This window comes from Neomonachus schauinslandi, chromosome 8 (assembly GCF_002201575.2).
Source record: "Neomonachus schauinslandi chromosome 8, ASM220157v2, whole genome shotgun sequence".
Classification (NCBI taxonomy): Eukaryota; Metazoa; Chordata; class Mammalia; order Carnivora; family Phocidae; genus Neomonachus; species Neomonachus schauinslandi.
Window position 1 is genome coordinate 30,208,246 of NC_058410.1, and position 8,091 is coordinate 30,216,336.

The following is an 8,091-nucleotide window of genomic DNA, read 5'->3' on the forward strand; positions in this document are numbered from 1 at the left end:
TTTATTTATTTATTTATTTATTTATTTATTTATTTATTTATTTATTTATTTGACACACACACACACACAGAGCACAAGCAGGGGAAGCAGCAGGCAGAGGGCAGAGGGAGAAGCAGGCTTCCCACTGAGCGGAGACCCTGATGCGGGGCTTGATCCTAGGACCCTGGGATCATGACCTGAACCGAAGGCAGATGCTCAACCGACTAAGCCATCCAGACGCCCCTCCACACACACTCTACCATATTGATCAAGGGTAGATGAAGTGAGGTCACAGGACACTAACTTATGATTTCCAGATCTTCACCATGGCCAAAATTTTGCTGATTAGGAGGTATTCCCGAGAACATAGTGCCTGTTTCTCTGTTTGAACTATTTAAGACTTCAGAGTTAGCTCTTATATAACTCTCCTTTAGTGCAGAGTGGAGTTCTTTTTCATTCTTTCCCCCAAAAGCCAACTTTACCCTAGTTGAAAATTTGCCAGTAGAAAGACAAACTAGAAAATGTACTATCAGAATATATGAAGTAGTCAATCCCCATGTTTTATATATAAAAGCAGATTTCATTCCATGGAGAGTCAAGGGCAGAGAGCTGTGCTTACATCCCTTGGATATATGGAGCTTTCGAAAGCTCCATATATTTTTGTTTCATTAAAGAAGTTCTGAATTACTGTGACAGTGAGAATTGTTTCTTTCTAGGGTTTCAGCAAGGGTGAAGGTACAGATGTTAGCTTTGGTCATTGTTGGGAAACTTTTAAATCAAAGCTGTGCAAAGCTCCAGATTTATCAGTAGCCAAAGGATATATAAATCTATTCTAGATCAGAATTGGGAGAATGAGTTTTATTTTATTACTAAGCACTAAACCAGCTGCCTCATCACGTTTCAGCTGTAGATTGGACAAAAATATAATTCCTGACAAAAGTCTCTGGTGTGATCATGAGATATATCAACATGGAACATTTTATGAACAACGGCCAAGTTTAGGATTAAAGAACATTCATAAGCAAGACAAGTTTTCTGGAGTAAACTTCATTGTCTTTTGAGTTGTGCTTAATGTTCCCTTTGTGTGTGTGTGTGTGTGTGTGTGCATATATATATATGAATATATATATATAGTGAACTTCATGAAGCTCTAAAAGTCAGTTCCCAGTCTTTCACTTATGTTGTATTCCTTTCCCATTATTGCTAATTAAGAACCCAGTACCACTTTAGTAAGATGTAAAATAATGGCTTGTCTGTGTAATCCCACTGCCCCCCATCCCTCTAGGGAAGTTCCCTGAGTTTAGAGAAGCCATACTGCTTTTTAATCTTCTCAAATGTACTTCTGTGGCTAATGAATTTAAATTCCAAAAAATAAAGCAAGATCCTGCAAAACCCTAACCCCTTTCCCTTTCCCTTTAATTAATTTTTAAATTGAGATATAGTTGGTATCTAATATTACATGGCTTTCAGAGGGCTAGCTTTAAAAATTACTTCCTGCTTTTCTCTTTCTTCCCCTCCTCCTTTTTCTCTTCCTATTTTTTTCTTTCTCTCCCCTCTTACCAAAATGTAACTGCCTTGTGCTCTATTTCTTTTTTTTTTTTTTAAAGATTTTATTTATTTATTTAAGAGAGAGAGAATGAGAGAGAGCACATGAGAGGGGGGAGGGTCGGAGGGGAAGCAGACTCCCTGCAGAGCAGGGAGCCCAATGCGGGACTCGATCCAGGGACTCCAGGATCATGACCTGAGCCGAAGGCAGTCGCTTAACCAACTGAGCCCCCCAGGCGCCCTTGTGCTCTATTTCTTGACAGTCGGTCTCATGATTAATTTAATTTAATTAACTTAAACAACCAAATTTGTGGTGGAAAACAGCTAAAGATGTTACCACTTCTTTAAACATTTTTCTATCTACTTACTGGCTCAAATAATATATTTCATAGGTCCGTGTAACTCAAAATTTCAAAAGTAGGATAGGATTGGTTTGATTTATAAGTACAAAGATGTTATTAAGAAGCCAGCATCTCTCGTTTTATTATTTTAACTGCGTAAATCTGGCTCTGCTTTGTGTTGACAAGATGGTGGCAAAAGATATTTGGGCGACCTGTTTCTTCACTCATGTCCAGGGAGAAAACTTGCCTGTGCTGTATGTATAGTTCTATCTTGATGCTGGCCTTCCTGGAGGCAGATCTGTTTTGAAGGACATATTGACTCAGGCATATCTTTCAGGGGGAGGCTGCCTCGACCACCAGAAGGCCCACTTTGAAGGGGAACATTCGGAGTTGACAATTTTGCAACTGGCCAGAGCTCCATCCTTCCAAAAAAGATTTCTTTCTGTCAACATACAATTCCTGGGCCCTGGTACTAAATCCTCAATGGCGCCTGAGGAGAAGGAAGAGTTAAACTTTGCTGTCTTTCATCTTCCTCATCAGTGCTGAATTTTAAACGATCCAGCCGAAATGCCTATGATTTAAATAGCAATTACAATTTTTAAAAGGTGAAAAGAACACATTTTTAGACAATTTATTTGCATTTTATTCTTAATTCATAGGAAAATTGAAGGAGAATTGCTTTTCCCCCTTTCTCATCCTAAGAAACTAGATTCTGACTGTGTGCTCCATGGCTTCAGGGGTATATATTTTTATGGCAAACAGAAAGTAGGAGGCACTCAGAGTTGGCCCTTCCCTGCCCCACCAACCCTTTTGTTCTGGGAAAATGGTCCACCAAGGGAGGCGGCTACTGCAGGTGGAGAGCCAGGGCCAGCCAGATAAGGATGCAGGAGTGCTCATTTCAGAGCCTGAGGAGGAGCAGGTAGTTTGGGGTTCACAATGGGTGGGCTCTTGTGCCCCTAGGGGACATAAGACCTCCCTTACGAGGTGGCTCCTAGCTGATAGGGGAACTGAATACTGATGTCAAGGGGAATGCACTTATTCCCTTTCCTGATGTTTCTTCCCTTGTGGAGAGACCTCCACAGAAGTCAATAACTTGATCTCTGCCCCACCTCCCCATACCTCCCAGTCTTCCCAAGGGAGGAGAAGCAACCGCTCTGATGAATGAGATGGGAGAAAGAGGGGCCTGCGCACCCCAGCTCTTCTCCATTTGTTTCTGCTCTGCTTTGCTGTCCATTTTCCAGGCTCTGCCTCTAATGGAGGAGGACTGCCGTTGCCCACAGCAGCCTTGGCTTGGTGAGTGAATCAGTCTAGTCGGGTGGGTGAACCAGTCAATCTCTGGAGTTTAGTTTTAGCAAACCATTTGGCCATTCTCTCTGACGTAGCTTTATCCATATCTGAAGTGGCCTTTCGATCTCCTGTACATTTGCTGCATCTCCCAGTTGGTCCTGAACTCAAGTGGGAAGAAAAGGGGGTGCTGTGTATTGACCCCTTCAGATACCAACAACTAAGAATCATGGCCTTGGACACTGAAGTTACAGAGCCTCCTGCCCACTTTGAAGAACCTTTCAAGCATTCATTCATCTGTTTATCAAACTTTCACTGGTATGCTAGGCAGAGTTCTAATGGGGGAGGAGGGATGTCCGGTGGGTGTCTCAACCACGGCAATGATGTTGTGAAGACTGGAAACCTTTTCTATGTTTGAGGGCTCCATGAGAGTTTTCAGATCCTTAATGCCACCCCCAAAATATGACTGATGTATTTAATTTCAAATAAATAATACAACCTTTCTCACATGTAAGTACTGTAGATCACATTCATAACTGCTACTAATAATTTAAATATATTTTTGAAAATATGGAGGGTAGGATGGGAAGGGAAAAGATAGGGCCCTTCCCTCAAGCTATAGGGCAGTTACACAAACAGTGTAAAAGTTGATCGTCTTTTTGCACAAAGCTACTCTACTGCTTGGGGAAAAAAAAAATCCTAAACTTCAAGTAAATTAGTTTCAAAAAGATAAAGGTTGAACGTTAAAAAAAAATAAGTAAATAAAAGGCTAACTGTAGTTCTCTGTTCTCTCCATACCAAGAAAAAAAAAAAATTCAGGTTATAGTACAGAGAAATAAATCCAAATACGTTAATCCAATGAGTTTCCAATTTAATGTAATCTGTAAATAGCTGGATGGCCAAAATATCATATTTCCAAGGAATGAATGTTATTTACTGTGACAGAATGATAGCAGAAAAAAAAAATTATCAACCTTAAGACCTTTGAAAAAAAATTGCAGTCCTTATACCTTGCTCACTTCAGAATCTCCAAGGAAAAAGATTTGAAGACCTAAATGCTAATCATTATTGTTAATCTCACTTTTAATTCTTATCTTTGATGCGGGCTAAATGCCACAAGCTTTTAAAATCTTTCCATTTTCTCCTCGTTCACCACGTTTGCCAAATCCAAAAGTGGTGTGCGAGGAATAGCTTTAGCTTTTTGAAGATTTTTTTTTTTTAATATGTGAAAAAAAAAAGACATATCACTGTGCCAATTCCCACCATGCTCTAATCATAGAAAGTTGGGTTTAATTTGTATAATAGCTGTCACAAAGCTTGTTTCCTGGCAAGGAGCTCTGGCTTTCAGCAGAGTCATGAAGTGGGCAAACACTCTTTGGGCCGATCCAATTCAACCTTTCTATGGCCTGGGCCCCACTCCACCCTGGATTCCATTGTGGCCTCCCTACTTCCCTGCTAGGAAATTCCACATTTAGGGTTAGTGGCTCTCCCCTAGTATATTTTAATTTTACGATGATGCAGATAAGAAATGCAAATGAGCAGAATGAGCTATGAAGAGGCTTCCATATAATTCTGTGTCTACGTCTGTGGTATGATGTCACATTGTGCCACAATTTGTTTACACGTCTGACTCTCCCACTGGACTAAGAGCTGTGCAAGCTCACTCTTATTCACATTTGTATCCCTCATGCCTAGCTCAGGTCAAGGGGCACAGTAGGTGATCCTTTTATTTTTAATGAATTAATAACGAATGGATATTTTCACATTAGGAATTTTGACAACGTGCAAGCTGTTTATATTCATCTAAACTGCTACTTTTGATTCCAATTTCACTTTTCCTCAAAAGGTATATTTGAAAGTTGGATCTGAGTGAGCAGAATGGAAATGTAATTTCCATGGGGTGCAAGCAGAAAAAACATTTTTATTCTTCCTCTTCATTGCCCTTACCAATCTGCCCTATAGAGGTATTTCTTCTCTGACTGTTGGATAAAATCTGAGGCAGGCCTTAAGAATCTTATAATAACTCTCAGAAAATAAAAAAGACCTTCAGTTACTTCTAGTCATAGTAACAGCTTTATTTCAATCATCAATATATCTACTTCCATGTGTTGTAAAAATTCCAGACTTTATCATGTCTGCTTTCTTAGCCAGCCCAGGCTGCCTCTGGGCTGGAAACCCGCAGTGAGAAAGAGGGACATGGTCAGTTTCCTTTCTATTTCCTCGAGCTTCTTTCTCCTTTCTCCCAACCAATCTGAGGCTCTAACTCGGGACGGGTTATGGGCATTCGATGTTCCAAGTTGACCTCGTTGTTTTAGTGCTCCTGTGGGGGTCTTCAGAGGCGCCTTATGAGACTTCACATCACACGGTCCTCTGACATGGGTGATGCAGTCCCTAACTGATCTGGTGGGATTACCTCACTCGGTAGCTCTTCTGTGTAGGGCTCCTTCCAGATGCATCCAGGATCAGTCCCTACTGTCCACTTGGTCCATGGTATATGCAAGCATCCTTGAGTGTACCACCTGCCCAACACAGACCATTTTCCTTTCCCATCTCAACAGGTAGTTTCAGCTTAGCCTTTTAGCTTTGGTTCTATAGGAATGGCTCAAATTGATTCCTAAACACACAGACACTCATCAAGTTTTCCAAGTGTGTCTCTGAAGCCCTTGTCATCGGCTTCAGTAAAGAAGAGACAACCCTCTCCCTTCCGCAACATCTAGGGTTGGGAAAGGAAAAGAGCCTCAGCTTGCCAGCATTTTTTCAAAGAAATTCCTTCTTCAACCTCTACTTCTCATACCCTTTGGGGGATGTTAGGGTGGGCGGGTCATGGAAACAGCTTTGGATCACCAACTTTGCCAGCCCTGCATAGGAGGTGCAATACCTCACTTGAGAACATGGGAACATTTGCTACCGATTAGCCTCTACTCAACCTTTTCTTCAAAAGAATATAGCCAAAATTGAGGGCAAAAGTGTCTACTTTAACATCCTATATAAACACAAAAGGCAGGGTTCATAGTAGCCTGTTAGTTCATACCCAGATTCTTTAAAATAAAGGGGTTGGGTTTCTGGTTCAAAAGTTTGGATGAAAATATATGTTACACCTAAGAAATACAGAGAGGAAAAACAAACACAACAGGCAAACCACAGTGGTGGTTTTGACTGATTTCTGGAAAATGGAAAGAAGGTTGGGGAGTACTTCCCAAGCACGCCCAGGAGAAGGCTGCCGGAGAGGTGGCAGCTATTCTCATTTGCAAGCTCCAAGGACATGCTAAGCTTAGCATAGGCAGGTTCCAAGGAGTGGGAGGCCTTCATTTATTGGAAGGCTTTCTCCAGCACAGTAGTGCTTGTGGCTGTCTTCCCATCTATCATCCCTCACCTCACACTTCACAAGTAATTAGCTGCTGTCTTTAGCCCAAGGGGAAAAAAAGCCACAGAGATGTGGTAGCTAAAGAAAGGGAGTGATCTGTTACACAGAGTTTAGGGCAACAAGAGTGGATGCCGGCAAATCAAAGTAAAGCCTTAGCCTTTTTGTTGACAACATGAGCCCATGTGTTCCGTGTAGGGCTTCCACCCAGAGTAAACCCTGTCATTCAGTCTTGTGCATGCATGCACAGACACACACAGACAAACACACACCTCCCCCTGACAGTATGCTGGTTTCAGGAAGATTCTCATTGGGAGAACAGTCCTATGGAGTAGCTTTGGAAGCCATGCCAATCTCCTCCATTAATCAGTCTAGCCCTTCATGCAAAAATAAGAAAAGACAGCCAAGGATCACCAGACTCTTGCCACAGAGATCGAGGCAAACACCAGAGGCTATTCATGGTGCAAGTTGAGAGGACCATGGTCTCTGGCACCCTCCAGGGAGGCATGCTTGATCTGGGAGCAGCTGAACACATGGTGGGGCTGGTCTCCAGCAGGAAAACCCCAATTCCTGTTGCTCTTGCTTTGTGTAAAGTAAGCTTGACAGTCATCTTGGATGAGAAAAATAAACATTCCGGTCTGCCATACAAAGAAGTCTGAACGTAGGTGACAATTATTTAGGACCCTCCTAGGAAATGCCATTGTTCACGTCTGGAGATTTTGAGGGCACCCGTTATTGTGAAAAGTTGAATTTCGGTACCAGTCCTCCTTGTGAAGGCCCTTGATTACAAAGGAAATTTCAGACTCCGCCCCTGAGAAGCATGAGCCATCATTCTCAACTAGCTTGTTGCCAAGTAACCAAGAACAATTTCCCCAAATTAGTCATCAAGAGAAGGACCAAGAGGAATAAACAGAATGACTAATCCTGGGGAAATCTAAGTTCACCCAAGAAACCCGAAAGGAAAAAAAAATAGAAAAGATATTGTGCCCACCACACTCCCACAATAACATCTGCCCACCTACCTGCCTTCAGAGTAGAAGGGTTCAATTGTCAAAACAAACTCGCTTGAATACTAGAGCTCACCCAGTAGCACACTTCAATGATAATTTGAAGACTATGGACAAGAACTAGGCACACATGTGGCATTTCTTTTGTGAGGAGGAGCCCAAATCTGTCAGACTCAGCTTTTTAAAAAATGTCTCTTTCTTCTTCATTAGAATGCATTTTGTTTTCAGATTAACAACTGGTTTCGGAATGATGTTTGTGGTACAGGGCACTGTCTGCTCCCCAGCCTGTCAGGCTGCATAACTCCCTTAAGTTCCAGCCTTCTTTACAATAAGCAATCTTGATCTGATACTTGTTTCTTTCTTGGGTTCATTGTAAGTTTGGTTGAAGTATAGCTTCAGTGTTCTTTTCTCAGAAGGGTAAATGGTAGAAAATCTTCCGAGATACCCATGTCTAAAAATGCCTTCATTATGCCTTCATGTTGAAGTAATAGTGTGGGTTGTTATATAACTAATTCTAGGTTGTCCTAATTGACCACCTTGACACTTGGCAGCTCTCTTTCTGTGTGTGTGTGTG